Below are 19,927 nucleotides of genomic sequence, written 5' to 3' on the forward strand. Positions count from 1 at the left end.
ACACAGACAATGTTTTAGAGGCATGACAACAATGCAATGCAAAAAGGACTATCCCAACCAGGAACGTCATATTAAAGCCCACATAACTTTAAGGGTCATAAACAGAGGAAGTCTTCAAGAAAACATCACAACACTATGAAAATCTGAAATCATCAAAATAAAATTAAATTAATAACAGAAATAGTGGAGAAATTCAGAAAAATCCCAGACTCAAAAAGAACCCCTTTCTATGCTAAAAACATTACTTTACAGTGGCTCTATCTCACAGCATTCCAAGCTGCTGGTGAAGGTGACAAATTATTCTAATAATGAAGCATTTAAAATTGTATTTTTAAATTTAGTATATTTTATTATATTTATTACATTTTATTTTTGCAAATACAGTTCTCTACTATTTTCTGGAAAATATATAGTAATACAAGAGAAAAAAAGGATTACATATAAGACACCACAGTTGTAGACACAGAAACTACTAAAGTACATGGAATAGGAGAGAGGAAAAATATCCCTTTTCTCTTCCAGTTCCACAAACTTTTGATTTTGTAACAGTCATGGGGCAAAACTATTCTGCAGTGCAGGGAACACATCCTAATTGCTATGCTGGTCCTATACTGTGAGGTTGCTGCTCTCTTTTCCCATGAGGTGAAGGAGAACAGTCAAATGCCTGTATGTCACAAAAATGCAAACAAAAAGGTTCAGAACAGATACTCTGAGATTAAGAGTTTGACAACCAACCTCCAGTGAATCCAGCTGTGGCAGCTGATGTTACTGCTGCGACCGTCTCCTCTAAGTCTTTGCCAAAACAGGTGGCAGGAAGGAAACACTGCCATGTCTTATCAATTGCAGCTGATGCCAAGAAGACTGGACTAAAAGCAGAAACAGGTAAAATATATATTCCCATTTAGACACTGTTCTAGGGGCAATCAGTTTCTTCAATGGGGCTGATAACAATGAACAGCAATATTGGAAACACCACTGCTCAGTCCACCACACCTTGTCCATATATATCCCTGTTTTCAGGTTTTAAGTGACCTGCCTACACCAGAAAACTGCTACAGATCAAGTAAGACTCAAGATTCATTTAAATAATGTAAATAACATTGGTTCAATCTCAGCAGACCAAAGTGCTTCCTTGTTCTAAATTTTGTTGCTTGTGGATGCAATAGTATTCACATGAATGGTTTCATGCATGCAACTATTAAACTTTCCTAAGCAGACAAACCTTAAATTTAAAAGCTTGTTAGACAACCCCCCCCCCCACAAAAAGAAAAAACCTTTAGACCCTGAAATTGCGTTTTGAAGGTATTTCAGAGAGAAAAGCCTGTACCACATGCAAGGTCAGGGGGAAACTCAGCAATAAAGGGCAATAACTAGGATCAAATCCAAAGCCAGAGAATTACAGTTCCCATGAGAATTCAGACAGTCCAGAGTCACGGGAAGTCGCTGAATATAGAAGGGGAATCAGCAGGATTTACTGGCACAGAGCAGTATCCTGAACTTACAACCAGTGGAAGCCTAACCACTAACAAGTTGCCAGGAGTAGGACTGCAACCTCCAGTCCCAGTATCGGAAAAAAGATTTCTGCATAATCCCACTAAATACTCTCTGCCTGTGCCTCGAGGTCTCGCTGTACGTCCTTTATACATCTATTTAGGGCCTCCACGTGACAGGGCTGCCTGCCCGGCCACTCCCCGCCGGGGCAAACAACCCAGCTTCAGAGGAGGCTCCGGCAGCGCTTCCAAGGCAGACGTTGCATCAGCCAGGTGTGCAGGAAGCGGCGGAGAAAAAGCAGCTGTTGACGAGGGGGCTGTCGGACGGAGGCCGCTTCAGGAATCTCATGGAAAGGACGACAGGAAGGAGAGAGACGCTCCGCACACAGAACAAGCTTCATCGGCTTCAGAAAGCCTTTGTGCTGGGGCTCCGGACCTGGCCTTTCTCCCAGAGATGATGCAACACTAAGGAACAAGGTCTGTGCCAGAGAAAACTATTCACAGGCTATGCAGATGGCAAGGCAGCCATAGGCTCTGGGATCAAAACATGCCAGAGTCCCCCAGGCCCGGCAAGCCCCCCCAGGCCTTCCTTCGTGCCCTTAGGATTCTCCATTTCACACTGCAGCCTCGCTCCTAGCACGACCCCGGCTTAAGGCAGAATGAAGAACTTTGCAATGGAGAGAAAGAAGTAAAAAAAAAAAAAAAAAAAAAAGGATGTTTTAAAGTCCTGCAAAAATCACAGCCTGTTCTCTGATCTGTTGGGAGGGAAGAGATGGGGAAAAGACTGAGCTCAAAGCCTCCAATCTCCCACACAGGGATCCTCCCATCACCGCGGCTTGCCAGCGCACGCCTGAGCTCCCCAAACACGTAGGGCAGCTCTGCGCTCGCCGGCAGCCTCGGCCTGCTCTCACACATCAGGAAACCACGCAGGGACTGCCCAGGCAGCCATGGCAACATCACACAGTGTGGCAATTATGGAGCCGCAGCTCCCACGCGAAGGTTCAGCCCTGCTTTCCATTACAGGACTCGTTTTGACCCTTCGCCCCTGCCCAAAGCATCACCGAGTGCCATTCCAGCTCCAACCGGGCCTCTGTGGTTTGTGACTGGCAAGTTTTGCAGCCTTGCACCTGGGCTCGATATCATGCAAATACATTTTTCTCCGTGTTGTAAGGAAGTTACTCCAGGCTTGTGTAACGCTCTTGAGCCACGTTCCACAAACACCAGTCTGTCTGATGGGCCTCGAGTGAGAAATCGGGTGACAAAATTCACCTGCAACCCATGCTGCACATGGCAAGAGTAAGATCCATTACCGAGCTACATAATCACTGTTAGGCATTAAAATCGAGTGAATTTTACAGGATTTTGGCAATATTCCCACGTTGAGATACGTTTCAAGACTCAGCCCACTGCACTGTCCCCCCACATCGCCGTCTCAGGGACATTTTTCTAGGAGACATCACCAACTGTAGCACATGCCCAGGACCTGGTGCCCAGTTGCACTCATGGTCATGTAAGATGGTTCTGGGACCCCTAGCAAATTCACATATTTCTGGCAAATGTGCTTTTCCCAGCCCAAAACCTGTTAGAGAGCAGACTGAGTCAGTAGGACAGTGGTGGAGAGCACTCATGAGGCCCAAAGGCAGCATCAGCCAAAAACCCTTAGCTCCCCTTCTGGGGCTTCCAGCCACTCAATGATGCTGAACAGTGTCCAAGAGATGTTCTTTATCATGTTTCACTTTTCTGGATGAGTTGCATCTCACATTATATGGTATTTTGGCACTGGTAAGATATGCACTGGTCCCAAAATGCAGGTACTACTGACTCAGCATGCCTCACCTCTGCATGTTGGATCCTCCATGAAGAGAGGATGTTCACCCAGTAGTCAGATTTACAGAATAAGACAGTAGCCAGCAATACATTGGCCCAACCAGATTTAAGGAATATAAATTTTTAAAAGTCACTTTGGTATGTTTTTTTTGTGAAACATATAATATAATATAATCACAGACTTGCTCTTACAATTGCAGAGAAAAAGGTGTAATGCTTATTCAGGAAACTCCCAAATACCTACTTCCTAACTGCTGGCAAGAAATGCAAAGCTTGGCGAGACAGTGCTGAGAGCCATGATCACTTTTTTGAATAGCCCATTTTTTTTATTAACAAGATAAAAAGCAGATAATCCAGTTGAACACATTTTCAAAGTAAATGCAGATGACCAGAAATGAGCAGTCAAACACCTGCAACCAGTGACTGAAAAAAGACAGAAATCACTTAAACCTGACTTATTTCTGATGACTTGGACATAAATTAGTAATTTCTTCCTTTGAGAAGAGCACAGCACACCAACAACCACCTTAACTGCTTGTGGGTGGTAACACAGGAGCATTGACATCAAACAGTTGGCCAAGAGTGCTCACCTAAAGCTCACACGAAAGCCATGCTGAGTGAGTGGTTCTGTAATACATCCTTGTAATGCTATCTGCTACCTCCATCTTTTTTGAATGTTGAATTATGAGCAGAGTAATACATTCAGGGTATTTTTCATGATTATCATAAATGCAACTAAGCACATATATGTACAACCACAGGATGAAACAAAGAGGTTGAAATGAGAAAAGTTGCTCAGGCTGAACAGACTGACAGCCCTTCTCCAGCAGGTCCTCTCCATCAGCCTCGTGATGCTGTGGAGAGGGGGACAGTGACACATCTGAGAGGGAAGACAAGGAAGAAGCAGATTTCCCTACTCTTAAACTGAGCCCTCACAACCTCTTTTGTGTGCAGCTGTGACTTTTTCCTGCAAGCTGCTCCTGCAGGTTAAGGCAGACAGGGCTGTCTGGACAAGGTGAGTAGCAGGGGTTGCTGCACTTGATCTCAAAGCTGGAGGTCTTTGCTTTGTGCTGTGTAGTGCCCCAACACGTTCCTGCAGTTTGCTATCCCTCTAGCCCTAAGCAAGGAAACTTCCAGCTGCCAGACAACTTCTTTCCCACCTCAGAAACAGCACAATTTATGTGACAAATTGATAGAAAATGTTCAGAAAAACGTTCAGCTGCCTTTTCTTCCATAGGACATAGAAGCATTTTCTTACTGCACAGCTGCAGAGGTGACAGCAATGGGGCTCCTCCCTTACTGGACCTGGAGGAGGAAGAGAGGAGAGGCAGGAATGCAGCCACACAGGAGAAAAGAGCAGCCCAGGTAGCTCAAGGTCCTCCTCTGCACAGGCAAGGACGAGCATGCACTCAGGCAGAACCAACCGCGAGAGCTCCACCTGCACAAAGCAGCAGATTTTGAGAGCTACCAGCAGGGAATTTAAGAGCTCTGCATGTCTGCAAAGGCATCTGGAACAAGGTAATCTATGGAAATACAGAAACTTGGCAGCCATCAAGGGAGTGGTGGAATGCAATGCACAACTGCAAATAAAAAGTAGAAGCATGATCTGGAGCCATTACCAAACTGAGTCACTCGATTCCCCAGGTGAATTTACAATGTGATGGACAAGTAGAATTGCTAAAGTACTCTCATTTGGACAGCATGAAAACCAGCAAACAAGTGCCATCAGAACACCACTTCTTACAATTATTTGTTTCAAACATAAATAAACTTTATGAACAAGTCCAGTTAACTTGAGAGATAGATAATATCCTACATTCATTTAAGAATGAAACCTACCAGGAGAGTTTGTGCTTACTATCAGAAGAATTATAATCATATTGCCATTGTGCAATTTTTTTCATACTGTTTCTAAAAAAGGATGAGAAAGATTTACAGACTTCTGCTGCGGCCAACCGGAATGCAGGAATGCTCATCTGAATACCGTGAGTGTACACAGTTATATCAGGGCTTCTCTGTAGGGGCTTTCAGAAAGCCTTAACCGTATCTTAAACATCTGAAGAAATACAGTATGGGAAAGAGCTGCGTTCCAGTGATGCAGACCACAAAGCATTAAATTTCAGAGTTCCCTTCACATCTCATGTGTGTTATGCAAGGCAGTATTCTAGCACCAGCTTAACTATTTCTCCTCTAAATTCATCTTAATTTCACGATCTTGGCTGTGACTGCAAATTCATGTACCTGAACTTGCACCAACTGATCATGGCACAAAATCTCCAAAGATTCTTAAACCCCAGTGTCAGGAAAGGCATATTATCATAATTTTAAAAAATAAATTGCAATGTATTTTCTCCAAAAATAACTAAGTTGGGCCTTTCGTAAAAGACTAATATGAATGTTTGCTCCTTTCCCCTTGTCTGTAAACAAATCTGATGTTTAATTACTATCATTGCGAAGAAACTGTACTTCAAAATTGAATTTGTCTAACCTCAGTTGATATTGCTATGTCTTTGTCAGCAAATCTCACAAGTCCTTTTACAGAAAGATCAAGTCCTCTCTCAATTGTCTTTTCAATAAGCTGAGTAAGTTGAGCTCCTTTAAACCTCACATCATGAGGCTTATTTTCCAGTCCCTGGATCATTTCTGCAGCTGTCCTTTGAATTCTCTCCTAATACACTGGCATTCTTCTTGAAGCATGGAAACCAAAATTCAATTCCAGTATCAGTCTCAACACTGCTGTGTTTATAAGATTACTTATTTTGCCTCACATTCCTTTCCCCCACTTTTTCCCCCTCCTCTTCAATATGTCCAGGAATCACATTAACACTTTTAAATAAAATAATGGCCCAAGTACAATGTAGAGGCAACAAGCTGTAAAGACCTTAAAGCCCTTTGAGCTACTGCTTTTCAAGACGCTGTTTCACAATTTATAGGTGGGTCTGCTGTTTTGATAACAAATGCATCACCTTGCATCTGGATGCATTCACATCTTTGGTTGAAATGTGGCAAAACAATTCAGAGATCCCTAAATATACTTTATTACCCACTAGTACCTCTCTAGTGATCAAGAATCATCAAATATTTTATGCTATGTAGATAAAAAGAATCTAAAGAACAGTGAATTAAAATCTGATTTCATCTCACAAACATCTATAAAGCTAGGTGTGTCCTTGCCAAGTTCCAGTCTCAGATATTTCAGGTCTCCACTGTTAATGCAATTTCTCCAGCACAAACATTTCCAGTATCAGAGTATGGCCTTCTTCCTCCCATCTTTTGCCCTCTCCACCTAAAACGGGCATGTCCCCCCAGACCTCCTACACCCAGTCTTGCACTCAACCACTGAATAATCCAGATTTGAAGGGACCACTGAAAGTTAAACTGACTGAAACACTGTCTCCCTACCCCCAAAGCAGGGGCCAACTTGGATCAGTTGCTCAGGGCATTGCTCATTTCTCCTCCAGGGTCACTAAGTCTTTGCGTAACTATGTATTTTAAGGCAAAAAATAACCTTCTGATGATCTGACTTTCCACCTAACAAAGAATGGAAAATCTCACCTAGTCATTTTTACACTTGGCATTGCAGTTTACATGAGAGCTAGGCCATGTTTGTCAAGCACAGCCTGAAAAACAGTATATGGATTTACCACAAAAATCATGCAATGCACTGCAGCCTTGAGGTCCCCAAGCAGCATCAACCCAAGCTATTAAGTCTTCACAGTGAGCACAGTGTATCTGTAGTTCTTATGAAAAAAAAACTGTAGAACTTTTATTTTAGAACTAAAACTACATCAAACACTTTCTCAGAAGCCTTTGAAGAATGGCTACAACTACCCAAGTGAAGCACAGCTCCAAGTACCCCTCCTGAGGAGACCTTCCCTTGCATACATATGTGACTGAAGATGCCAGCTTCCCCAGTTTCATGAAATGTGTATTAATGGGAAATGTATTGACAGAATTTTAAAAGTCATCTTCCATGTCCACAGTCATAAGATTTATCAACATCTCTCTTTATCAATACATTTATTTAACAACACACTCAGCAGTGTTGCTGCTGTACAACATCAGTTTTCTTGCCTACCTAAACAAGGCTGTCCATCATCCCTTAACTAGCACAGAATATCTCTCAACTCACACATGCCAGTTCCTACAAAGCTTACAAGTTCCTGCTTGTCACTAAGAAAAATCTCCCCCACCCCTCCAAAACCTCCATAATTATATAAACAAAGGACCTGTGTGGAAACACATTTATCCATATAAAAGCATTTCATAATGTCAAGTTATCCCCCTTTCCTTGAAGAACAGCTATGTGAAATCCCAGTGACTAAGAGCAGGGCTGCATGTAATGTAACAGCAGGAACTACTACACTGAAATTAGTAACATTAGCCAAGATCCTGTGATCTCCTCACCTTACATTCTTCCTCAAACATCAATTTTTGGCCCTGTCACAGACGAACAAAACCTTCAGTCTGATTCAAGAGTCACCCCTGTTCTCACGTTACGTTCTCTGCTCTCCTGTCTGGAATTATTAGTGCTGTATTCTCTGCCAACAGCAAGGAATCTCTCTAAGCTTGAAAAAAATGTGGAACAGAATAAAATAAAAAAAACCCCATCACATGAGTAAATGAGGCTTGACAGTATGATGGATGCTGCAGGTTCCCAAGTATGAAGGTACTCCTAAGATGATGCCTTGCGCCTGTTACAGCTTCATATCTTCACACAGGCATAAAAGGTTTGCCGCATTCAGGAGGGAGATGCTCAACTATTTAGACTGGATGCATTTTATGTAAGACTGAAGATGACTAAGTCACAGCTGGACAGATTATGTTCTAGAAACAAGTTACTTGTTCCTCCCTGTACCTTAAACAACAGCATTTCCTCATCTGCATCTTTTCTCCTTTCTCTTTCAAACACAAGACGTTGAATTCTCACAAGAAAAAAAACAAAACAGCCTGGAAATATTCAGGGCAATGTGCTTTAACCAAAAGGAATTTCACATGCACCACTCATAGGGCTAATTTGATTTTGTCATTATGGAAAAACTGAGAACTATTGAGACCTCAGCTGGGTAAGAGTTGGATAGGAGAATGATCTAAACACAGAAGGAAAACAGCACAGACAAGAATTATCTTCCTGAGTAATGCAGATATATAGATTTTGTGCACACTACATATCCAAACACAGTTTGCCAAAGTACTCTGAAGGCCCCTTTACATAGCTTATCAGTCCTGTGGCTACAAATCAGTAGCAGCATTGTTCATAACCCAAACTACCTTGGAGCATTACAAAACTAGTGAAAACAGACAGGGAAAACACCCTGGCTCATACTACCATGCTTCCCCATCATCAACTCACACAGATGTTTTCACCTGTATCCACTACGCAATGCACTCCCCACCACACCTACTAACAGCAATATTAAAACCACTGACAGCTTTACTGAAAGAAAGTGAAGGTACATAGAGAAGGAACACAACACTACAGAACATGGACATGTAGGCAGAGGTGATGACTGGTGTGGGTGAGAGAGCCACCTAAAACTGCAATTAGCACCACTAGACCAAAAGCCAAAAACACCCCCAAACCAAATATGTAGTACATCCACACTGCTTATAAGATGTCCTATGCAAGTCCTTTTTTGTGCCTTAATATTTTTACCAGTAAAATTAAAATACCACTCCTGAGATGTCACATACAATGTTTCTAGACATGAAAGCCAGGGCTGTATCTAGCTGTAAGCAGAACAGGTGTGGGGGCCCTTCATCTTGCCAGCATTTCATCTTGAACTTTCAGGATGAAAAACATTTCAGCCACTGGCCATTTCACATGTTCGATTCCTGGTCAGTAAAAGCTAAGGACCCACACACATATCCTGGGAGGGAAGCGTCAGACTTCAAAAATCAGCAATGATCAGTGTAACTGCAGAGCTTTTAACCTAAGCTAAATGATACCTTTTCAGTACTAACATAATTTCATAGAAAGTCCAATTGTTTAAGACAAATTTCTACATTTTAAAATCATGTACCATTTCAGTAAAACCATCTCTCAACAACTTCAGCAAAAAGTTTCCAAAATTTTTAAAATATGTGTCAAAGCTACTTTTTTCCTCCTTCACAACCTTCTCTTCATGTGAAACCGAAAATTTTAGAATTCCTTTCAAGTATTGCCTCAGCCCAGTGACTCTCATGGGAACAGACTGCTTCACTATTACTCAGAAAAAGGAATGACGCCTAAACTCTGACACTGGAAGAGCAACAGAAAGCTACAAACTTTGCTTACAGGAACAGCCTGCTCCCCATCCATCTCTGCTGTGCGACACTGTTTAAAAACTGTTAAAAAAAATTTTCAAGTGAAGGATTTCACGGAGAGGAACCTGGTTACACTTTCATACAGTTCTGCAAAAACCATGGAACTTAGATGAACATTTGAACATCCCATTTCATTTTCCCTGGGATTCTCTTTCCACGTGTGATTCAACAAATTTCTGCTGACCAGCTTCAAGCTGACAGTCCCAAGCTGCATCCAAGAGAGGCTTAACTAATGACTGCAGGTTTCAATGCATAGTCTCACTTTTAGAACATGCTAGTGCTTTATTCTTTATTAATTTATTACTGCTGTCTGCACATGTAAGACTTAGAAATGCTGGAGCAGGAAACAGGAACTGTGACACATCAATTTCAACTCTTGTGTTGTTCCATGGCAGCCTGTGGGGAAAGTCTTTCCCCAGTTTGGGAGTTTTTAATCTTCTTACAAATTCTGTACCTGAACATTTCATAAAAGATACTTTGAACATATAGTGGCCAAAGAGAATCCACCAGAGATCAAACCTGTGTTGTCAGATGCAAACACTTCTGTGCTCAGCTTCTTGACTTTGAGCACACCATGCTCCAAGTGTTTCAGGAGCTAAGCTGAAAGGTAACAAGCTCCACTCTCAGCAGCACTGATGGTGATTTCCACAGGTGTGGAAAGAATGCCAACAGCCTTGGGACTTGGGCATCCAAGTGCCTCCCACCTCAGGCAGAGCAGGCAAGAAACAGCCCCTCCAAACAGCACCACTGCAGGGTAGAGTTAAGGTATTTCCTTTGCCTATCTCACAAGTCACAGCTTTAACCTCAGCAGAGATCTTCCTACTGATAAGGGACATATCTAAAGAGACAGATTTGGGATGGCATACCCCAAAAGGCAACGTCCTAGAATAACTTTCCACCTCCTGCCCAGCCTGTCACAGATAAATGATGTGTTCCAAGCCTGAGACCTTAGCCTGGGGCATGGGTGGGGAGCAGACAAAAGCACTCAGATGGAGTCCCCAGAGCTCTCCTTACACATCACCCAGTGCTCACCTGGGCGTTCAGCTCCACACTGCAAAACCTCACAGCTGCTGTCGCTGTAAAGATAAGGCAGCACATACACTCTGCTTGGTTCTCTTATGGCAAAATGATTGATTTGGGGCTATTTGCAAATGTTTTCATTAAATAAAAGATTACCCTTGCAACAGATGAGATTTCTTGCTTATGAGACATACTGCTCACACCCATCATGAATTTTTTTTGCACAGCAATACACGTTTGGAGATGTCATGACATGCTAACATTTAAATACCTTTATTCAAACACAAACAGCCAAAATGCTGCCTCAAGTTCTGTTAGACCAAGTAGTCTCACTAGGTTTGAGACAAAGCCTCAGCTTGCAGTGAGCAGACAGAGCAGCACACAGGATCTGTGTGCACAGACAATTGCTTTATTTCAAATTCGCTATAACCAAGTTTTCCATATTAAAGAAATAGGATTGAAGTTTCTGCTGCAACTGACCTTGGCTGAATTACATTTTTGTGTTGTTCCAGTCATACTTTATTTATTTTCAGTGAAGTTATATGGAATTCACACCATGATCTTTTTTTATACATTTGACAGTGTATCTTCAGTAATTTATAATTTTCTGCCCACCTTGATATTTCATTACCCGTAACAACTGGCAAGCAAATACAAAACACTTTCTAATTCCAAGGTAAAAAAAAAAAAAAAAAAAAAATATATAAGAAGCATTGTGTGGTGCATTTACTTACACAGATTAGTAATATTTTTATACTAATTAACTTTTTTCCATCTTCCAAAATGAGCCATCACTCCAGCTTTCAGCTGTATTGACTTTCTGCAAAAGTATTTTGCTGGTTTGAAACAGTTAAGCACCAAGCTTAGGCTGTAACACTTCTCCACCATCACAGATCAAGCCTACATTAAAACCCACATCTGACCAGCTTCTCAAACAAACAAGAACAGATGAAGGCAAGACTACATCACCAATTTTCAAGCAGGGAGCTAAGGGCTTGTCTAAATAAAGCGCTCCACACACAGTGATCGAGGGCACAAACTCAGGGACTGGCACAGGTTTGTCAGCATGCAGGGATGGTGGCTCACTCTCCTTTCAGAGGAGTGTGAACTTACAGGGGACAGCCTGAGCTGGCCACGCTGGGTGCGGCACCGAAAGGCGGAGACCCTGTTCCCCTTCTCCGGTCCCCACCACATCCTCTGCACTTCCACCCATATGCTCTCCCCTATTTATTTTGTGAGGGCTCTGGATGCCTGACAAGTCTCTCAGTGAGCCAGTTCAGTTCACTATCTTGGCAAAAAATAATCCAGCAAAACCCAAAACATAAAATAACCCCAACACAGCTTTCTGCTGGGTTAGCAAGCTGGAGGAGTTCAGGAAAGGAATCCAGCAGGAACCAGAGCTGGCAGACAAAAAAGGCAGAACTCCCCGTTGGGTGAGAGAGCAAGGGGGAACAAAACTTCCCCCATTCAGCAGCAGAGCAGTTGGATATGCTCAGCTGTCTCGTGTAACTTCACCCGGAGTAACCTCGCTCGCAGGGTGCAGTTCTGCAATAGTTTCAAGCTGACTTCAGCTGGCACGGCTTCAGTGCAGCCTCCCCATCCCTCCCTGCACTGGTGCTACCCTGACCCCACAGTCAAGCAGTTCAGGCAGAAGCCAGCAGAAAACTCTTCCTTTCAAAAATGAAATGCACTTGTTTTCTGAATGGTAATCTTCCTGAATAGTTCACTACTGGGGCAGGCATGGGCCAGAAAAGAGGCAAAAGAGACATTGGGAAGAACAGGGCTGTCAGCCTGAACTGCCAAGGAACACAATTGTGCACCAAAAACCTGCACAAAGCTGTACAGTGAATATACTGTGCGTCACGAACACCCATTCCAGTTTAACACACAAATTTCCATATACAAGCAAAGCCTGAGGTGGAAATTAGAAGAACCGCACAACAAAGCGAGTTTGTGACAAGCTCAGAACCTGACTTTCACCCTGCAAGCATCCTTGTTCCCTCTTAACTTCCAGGCCATCTCAAACCCCAACATCCTTAAGTTCATAAAACTGCAAGAGAACTCTGAACCAGCAAGCCAGTCTCTTCTGCAGTCAGACAGAGCCTACTTAACTCCATCAAGCAGTCATCTTTTCTTCAAAGGTTCACTTCAGATGTATTTATACAGGAAGCTTCCAGATCTTAGCTGTAGTGAAAGTTAATCTACAGCCACGTTACTGAAAGCATTCTTGTAACATTATAAGCTATTCAAATTCAATGCCACTGAAACACAGCAAATGATGTTTTAGTGTCTTTAAAGGCCACACAAATGCAAAAGGCTTGTGCACTCTTCCAAGTATCTATAAATTGATAGTGCAGCTCAGGTTGAGGCATGCTATTTTAAGGGCTCCATGTTGAACCCCCAGGGCACTTCAGTTTCCCAAATCACTGGTTCTCAAACTTTTCCCAGTGTACTCCTTCCTGCCTACAAGCAAGGATATGTTCTCACCTCCTCACTGTCTCCCATAAAAACAGTTGAGAACTGCTCCTTGGCAGCAGTTTCCACACCAGCATCCTGCAGGGGTTCCAGTCCTAAAATCTGACTTAAAGCATTCCCAGAAAGATGTAATTTGGGCAGAGGCAGCGCTGGGAAACATGACCACACTGAAAAATATGCCTCTGTTCCCATTCTCTGCACTACCTGGAGCTGTGATGAGAAGTTTCAGTCTTCCTGGTCTTATCCTTCCACCAGCTATAACCTCCACACCTCCCATATTCTGCTCCCAGAAGCGACTTCTGTCCTACAGTGTGAGCAATATTGTCTTATGTGGGCTTCCTTATCCAAATAAGACCATCAACATAATCCTCAAAAATTCTCTGCCACTTATTTTCATGATTCAAAGTCATGCAAAACCAAGAGGCCACATAATCTGATGCCAATGAACTAAAACTCCAAGCTGCATCCTCTTTTTCTCTTTTTTTTTTTTTTTTCCTTTACTGAATCAGTAGCAGCAGGCATGTTATGTTAAAAAGTTCGGTGGCAGGGTCTCACACGCCTTCCCTATCAACAAGTTGCATTTCAAACCGCTTGCTTTAAAGTCAAGAAAGAAAGAAAGTATCAGAAAGAACTTCAAACTGTTTTCCAGGTTGCTGGCACGGTCACTGAAAACATTTTGTCCTATAAATCAGCAAGGCTGCAGAAGAAAACTCTGGTATGAGTTCTGTGAGGACAACAGGAATAGGCCTGAGTCACTAAATGAGCAGCTACCAAATCCAGACAATATCTTCTTGTCAATGTGTATGATTGCAATTGTAATCATGTTCTAAATATGAACACATCAAAAGCACCGTGACCTTTCTACTATGAAATTACTTTGAAATATTTTAGGGCATTTTGGTTTTAAAGCTAACTCACATTCTGCCTCAAAAGGCTGCTTGTAAATGAAAAAAAAAAAAACAAAAAACAAAACAACACCAAAAAACAAACCCTAGGCTTGTTTAGAACAGGATGAAAACAGAAAAGTTTCCTGCCTTGAAAACTAGATATATCTGAGTGTTTGGGATACCTCCCCTTTGCTAAACTTAGCCCTTCTGTGACCCTCAGGGAGGAATGCAAGACCTGTCTACGTTATCAAGTTTATAAGGATTACACTTTAGCATAAACAACAGATCATTTCTGAACTTCACTCTAAAAGTCAAATTCCTGACCATTTCTCAATGCCACTCTTCTACGTTCCTCTCTCTCAGTCCCCCTTTTTTCTTCATGTTTGGTGAATGTGAGACTATTAGATTCCTGACCACAAAAGAAATTACTTCTCCCGCTCACTAAAAGCTTGCCACTCAAACCGCTGACAAATCCTCCCACATTTTTCCACCTTTAAGTCTGAGTACATCAGTACACTTTGGTGAATATTTCCCATATTGCTCATTAAAATAATTTGGGTTTGTGCATGTCTGGCAGGAGGGAAATAAAACTCACCAAGAAATACTTTATTTCTCAAATATATTATTTAAAATATAGTTTGTTCTACTTGTTTCAGCATTTAAATTAGATTTAAGGATCAGAATTAAGCAGATTTACAATTTAAAGAACCATATTGATGCTCCTATAGGACTTGTGGCAACAGAAACTAGCAATAAGACTATTATTTGCTGAAGGTTTCTTTTTTTGGGCTACAGCTTTTCAAGTTCAGACTCATCAGTTGAAGTGAGGGAAAAATCTCTTTAGCTATTTTTGTTACAGGAAAATACTACTTCACCATTGGCTCGGGAGGGGGGAAGGGGGACGATGAACCAGAACCTCCTGATTTGTCCCATAGACCGTCCTTCAAGACAAAGAGCATCTTTGCTAATTACAGAAAAAAAATTTAAACTAGGAGCAGTTGAAAAACTGTTTCTCAGCATGCTCAGCGGGCATTAGCTGCGATTTCAGCAGCTTAGCAAGTCCCACCCCTGTGTGAGCTCAGCAGGGAGGCCTGGAGCACTGCACATTCTCCCTGCTCAGCAGGGACAGGGGCTGCAGCTCGGCTGATTTGCTACAGGAATACTGGAAAATTGCCACCAAAATAGCAAATCCTGTGGAAAAAAAACCAACCCTAACCAAGATCCCCCAAGCAACTTCAATAAGGAATTAAAAGGAAAAAATGGAAAAAAAAAATCTCAGCTCCCACAGTTTCAAAATGCTGAACTCTTGCTGCATTATGGTCTGGGGCTTTTTCCATGATCAAAATGAGCAAAAGGTTTAGGCTAAGCCAGATTTATACAAACCCCTCCCTAACAATGCAAGTGCAAACTTACTGTGCTAACTCTTGCCACAAGTTGGTCATGGGAGCCAAAGACTGGCTGTAGAATCTCTAACAGCTGTAATACCCATAGCTATTTTTCTTTTAATTTGGAAGAGGGAAAAAAAAAACTAAATAGACAAGTAAAACACAACACAATTTTTATTTTAAAATCAAATAGCAGCTGAAGTTTCATAGGGGCAACTGAGACTTAACAGCTTACACACTATACACTTAAGCACATTAAACATTTCAACTCAAGCACTGCTACTACATCTTGTACACATAAAGAACAGTTTGCCTATTGCAATCTTTCTCATACACTGCACACAACACAGCATTTCATTGGCAAAATTTCAGAGTTACACACACAAGCAGCACCAGAGTAAAAACACAAATGTGCTTTTGTAATACAGCAATAATGTCATGAGAACAATGATTTTTGAATTTTCAAACCTCTGAACAGTCATTATGTTTGTTTTAATATTGCCAGAATAGATAGAAACATTTTTATCTCATCACATCATTCAACACAAGTTTGTAAAAGTCTGGTCATCCAAAATGGGAGAAAGCACAGACTGGACAGATTAATAAATTACATGTCTGGGACATCACACATTTAGTTCTCCCTTGCACACTTTGCACCTGGAACTTTGAATGAAAAATTATTTTTTTTTACTTCAAGGAACATTTGGAAAATTTAAATCCATTATTGCTGGTTGGGTTTTCTCCCTCCAGAAAAAAAGAGCATAACTTTTGCATGTTCTGAGATTCCAGTTCTATGCCATCCCTCTCCTGTGTTTTTTCAACTTTGACCTGTTTTAGAATAAAATCTTGCAGTAACTGAGGCTCTTTTAAAAAGTGATTCAAATGTACATGGGATTTCATCACCCCACCTTGCAGTAGGGAAATATCAGACAACATTAGCTAAGGAATATTACTTTCAGGTCACTTGGGATTTGACAGTAAAATGAAGAGCCAGGGCCTTGTCAAAGCAGTGCCAGTTATCCAACAGAATGTGAGGCAATGGACCAATTCCCATTATAACCTACAGAGAGACTGTAAACAACCTACAGAGAGACTGTAAACAAAGACTAAAGGGCCATGAAGATCATTTTCTGTACTTCATTAAAACAAGGAGCAGTTTTCATACTCACAAAATTCAGAGTTCAGTACTGGTGTCATGTCACTCCAGGTTAGGCAGCAGATGACACCTCCAGCCCCAAAGACTGATGTGTTTTAAGGGGGTTAAAACTTGCTCACCCCACCTTGTGAGGCAATTTGTGTGCTACAGATCCTCAAATATAAAAGCTACTCAGAGTTTGGCATCTACCACATGATTGCTGCCAGTCAAGTGGATTTAAGGGCATAATTTAATCTCTCACATTATTCTGGTCCTGGAATTTTTTGCTTCGAGCTCACAGTAATTCTGAGTTGGGTAACTCAGGCCAGGGCAAGGGGCTCCCCATGATAGGTGTTAGTTTACAAAGATGGCAGTGTTTTCTAATGCTAATGTATTCCCATGCTGCATACTTCAACTAACAGTTTCATCTCTAACAAACGAACTGGAATATGCTGATAGCTCTAACTCGACAGCACAATATCATACAGACAGGGGCCAGTGCCAAATGGTTAGTTAAGCAGATAAGAAAGGCACTCATTCTTCCTTAAAAAAAAAAAAAAAAAAAAAAAAAAAGGAAGCTATTGCAGTCAGGCAGACAGAGTGTGGATGGGAGCTGGCAGATTCCACAATACAGAGTCACGTCAAAAATGGCCTCCTGCAAACTGTTCCTTCCAGCATTTGAGTCAACCGAAAGGGAGGAATCTTTCCCATTATCCACAGGAGTTTTACCTCCCTGCTCCACAACAGAGCAACATTTCCTATACATTTTGACATAAAAGCACGTAAGAAGCTCAGAGAATAAATTGTACTCTGCAGTAGAGGAAAACTCCTCTCCCCACTTTTTGTTTCCAGTCCTAAAGTTGAGTCGGGACTTTATTTTGACAGTTCCCTGGTCTGTGAATGGAAAATCCCTCCTCAGCACTAGCAGGCTGGTGTCTGCTGCACACACCCACTGCACACAGCAGAAATTCCAGTCAATAAGGCAAGTGGGGCCCAGGCGCTGGGAGGGGAGGAAGGAGACATACAAACAATAAGAAAAGCATCTGGCTCTGTTACTGGCTGGGAAGGAGACTGGAGTTCAAAAAAGACACAACTGCAGCCTTCACTTCACAGGAAGATCATATCAATTCTTGCTGCCCTACTTTTCACACAGACCAAAATATGTGGAGAGGGTAACTTGGGGCTTCCAACCCACACTTTATTGCAATTCCATTAACTCAAGAACGGTGGTGAAACCCACCTTGGACATTTTTGTCCCACAGGACCAAAACATATCCCTGCTCCTGCTTTACGCCTGTGGAAACAGCCCAAAAAGTAAAGTCCTTTGCTGAACATGAGTGAGCCATCCCTCTACCACCACACTAATGGAGGCTGCTCTGCTGTCCTTCCCTGGAGATAGCAGCCAAGTCTAGTGAAGCTTTTCTCATAGCAACCAGAGCTCCAGAGCCAACAGCAGCTGCTGTCACTGCCTTCAACGCTTACCCACAGGATCCAGAGCACAGCAACACCCTCCTCCCTGCACCTCTACAGCAAAAAAAAGCCCTGAATGCCAGCAACAAGATGACTTCCTGGGTCAACCACAAGAAGAAGAAAAAAAGAAATCCTAGTATTTCCTATACAAGTGAAAAGAGGAATCTCTGATTATTGAAAAAAAAAAAAAAGAAATTCCTTTTTTGGGTTTAGATTCCGGCAGCAACACCCAGCCAGGGTGGGGGCAACTGCCTGAAATCCATAATGTACCAGCACACCATCAGACACCAACATCAAGTTCTTCCCTCACCCAAGGAGAGAGATTCGCCCCCGCCGTACCCCCAACGCTCTCATTACATCATGGCCCGAGCCCGCAGCAGCCCCAGGAGCCCTGCAGCACCCCGTGACCTCTCCAGCCCCGCAGAACACGCTCTGCCCCCCCAGCAGCGCAGCCAGGATCTCAGCTGGTGTCAGAGGAACACGAGGACACGGCCGGAAGGGGCTGCGAGCCCCCCCTCGCTGCTACACCCATTTCCCCCGCTTGCACAGGGCCACACGCGGCCTCGCCTCTCTCCCTCCCCCGGGACGGCGAGACGCTGCCCGGCGCCGCTTCCCCACTCGGCCCAGCGGTGAACTCCGGTCACCGGCACCCAAGGACGAGCCGCCGGTCGACAGTGACCTTGCCGGTGCCGTCGGGGGTCGGAGCGGGGCCGGGGCGCGGGCAGCGCGGCGGGGAACCCCCCCTGCGCCGGCGGCGGCCGCGGTGACGGGCAAGGAAATGCGGGAGGATCCGCGCTGCAGCCGCCGGCGCCGGGAGCGGGGGTTACGGAGGAAGGCGCCGCGCGGGCACCATGAGAAAGCAGAAAATGCAGGTCAAACACCGCCTCCACCGAGGCCTGGAGGGGCCGGCGGTTCGGGGCGGGCAGCCACAGCCCGGACGCTGCCCTGAGCCGGACAACGACCCCCGCGGCCCCTCGGGACAATGCGAGGACACGGGGGCGCGGAGAAGGCCGGGCTGCAGCGGGGCTTCCCCGCCGCTCGCCTTCACCGACAAAGCCCCACGGCCGCTCCAGCCCCAACTCCGGCCCTGGCACTGCACCGGCCGCCAGCGTCCCGAGCCCGCGCACCGTCGGGCCCGCCATGATGCCCGCACACCGCGCCGGACCGGGTCAGCTCGGGCCGGGCCTCCCGGGGCACGGCGGGGCGCTGCCGACCGGGGTGCCAAGGCAGCGCAGGGCAGAGCGTCAGGCCGAGGGCCGCGCAGGAACCCCCGCAGCCGTCCGCCCAGCCGCCCGCCCCAGCGTTCCCTCCCGCCGCCGGGTACGGCCGGTTCCCGCCTGCCCGCGCCTACCTGGCCGGCCCGTTCCCCGGGCCCCTGCGCGGCACCAGGCCCGGCTCGGCGCCACGGCGTGTCCCGGGCAGCCGGCGAGAGCGAGCGCTCAGCCGCGGCAGCGGCGGCCCCTCCCCCGGCGGCAGCGGCGGCTTTTCCCCGGGCCGGGCGGAAACGGCACTGGGTACACGGGGATCCCCGGCGCCGGCGCCAGGGGCGCCCCGGGCACGCCCACCCCACTCCCCGTTGGCTGTCACGCCGCCGCGTCCCGCCCCGCCGGGGCGCCCGCCGCCGCCACAGCCCCGCCTTCCCGCCTTCGCCATTGGCGACCTCGCCTGGCGGCCCCGCCTTTGCTGCCGCCTCATTGGGCTCCACGCGTCCGCCCCGCCGCGCGCCCCACGGTCCCGGCGCCCCATTGGCGCGCGGCGCTGCCACTCGGCGCGGGGAGCAGGGGGGTGGCCGCCGGCAGCGTCGACGCGATGCGGGGCGGGCGGGCTGCGACAGCGCCCGCCGGGCGAGCCGCGCTACGTGCCGAGGGGCGGGGCCGGCGGGGCGCGATCGCTCGGCGCGGGGCGACTCCCGCGTCGGGACACGTGGCAGAA

At 45.0% G+C, this 19,927-nt stretch overlaps 1 protein-coding gene across 2 annotated transcripts in view; it reads right to left on the minus strand.

Moving 5' to 3' along the window:
* Positions 1-19,546, minus strand: part of SETD5 (SET domain containing 5) — a 65,412-nt gene extending 45,866 nt beyond the window's left edge. The window contains exon 1 of one of the 2 annotated variants that reach the window (XM_071439575.1): positions 19,347-19,546. The gene's annotated coding sequence lies outside the window, so the exon portion shown is untranslated. The remainder of the gene's footprint in view (positions 1-19,346) is intronic. The other variant, XM_071439574.1, reaches the window with a different exon arrangement.
* Between the last annotated feature and the right edge of the window lie 381 nt (positions 19,547-19,927).

The sequence above is a fragment of the Agelaius tricolor genome, unplaced genomic scaffold (genome assembly GCF_023055355.1).
Source record: "Agelaius tricolor isolate 1412-34295 unplaced genomic scaffold, bAgeTri1.0.p SCAF_14, whole genome shotgun sequence".
Taxonomy (NCBI): Eukaryota; Metazoa; Chordata; class Aves; order Passeriformes; family Icteridae; genus Agelaius; species Agelaius tricolor.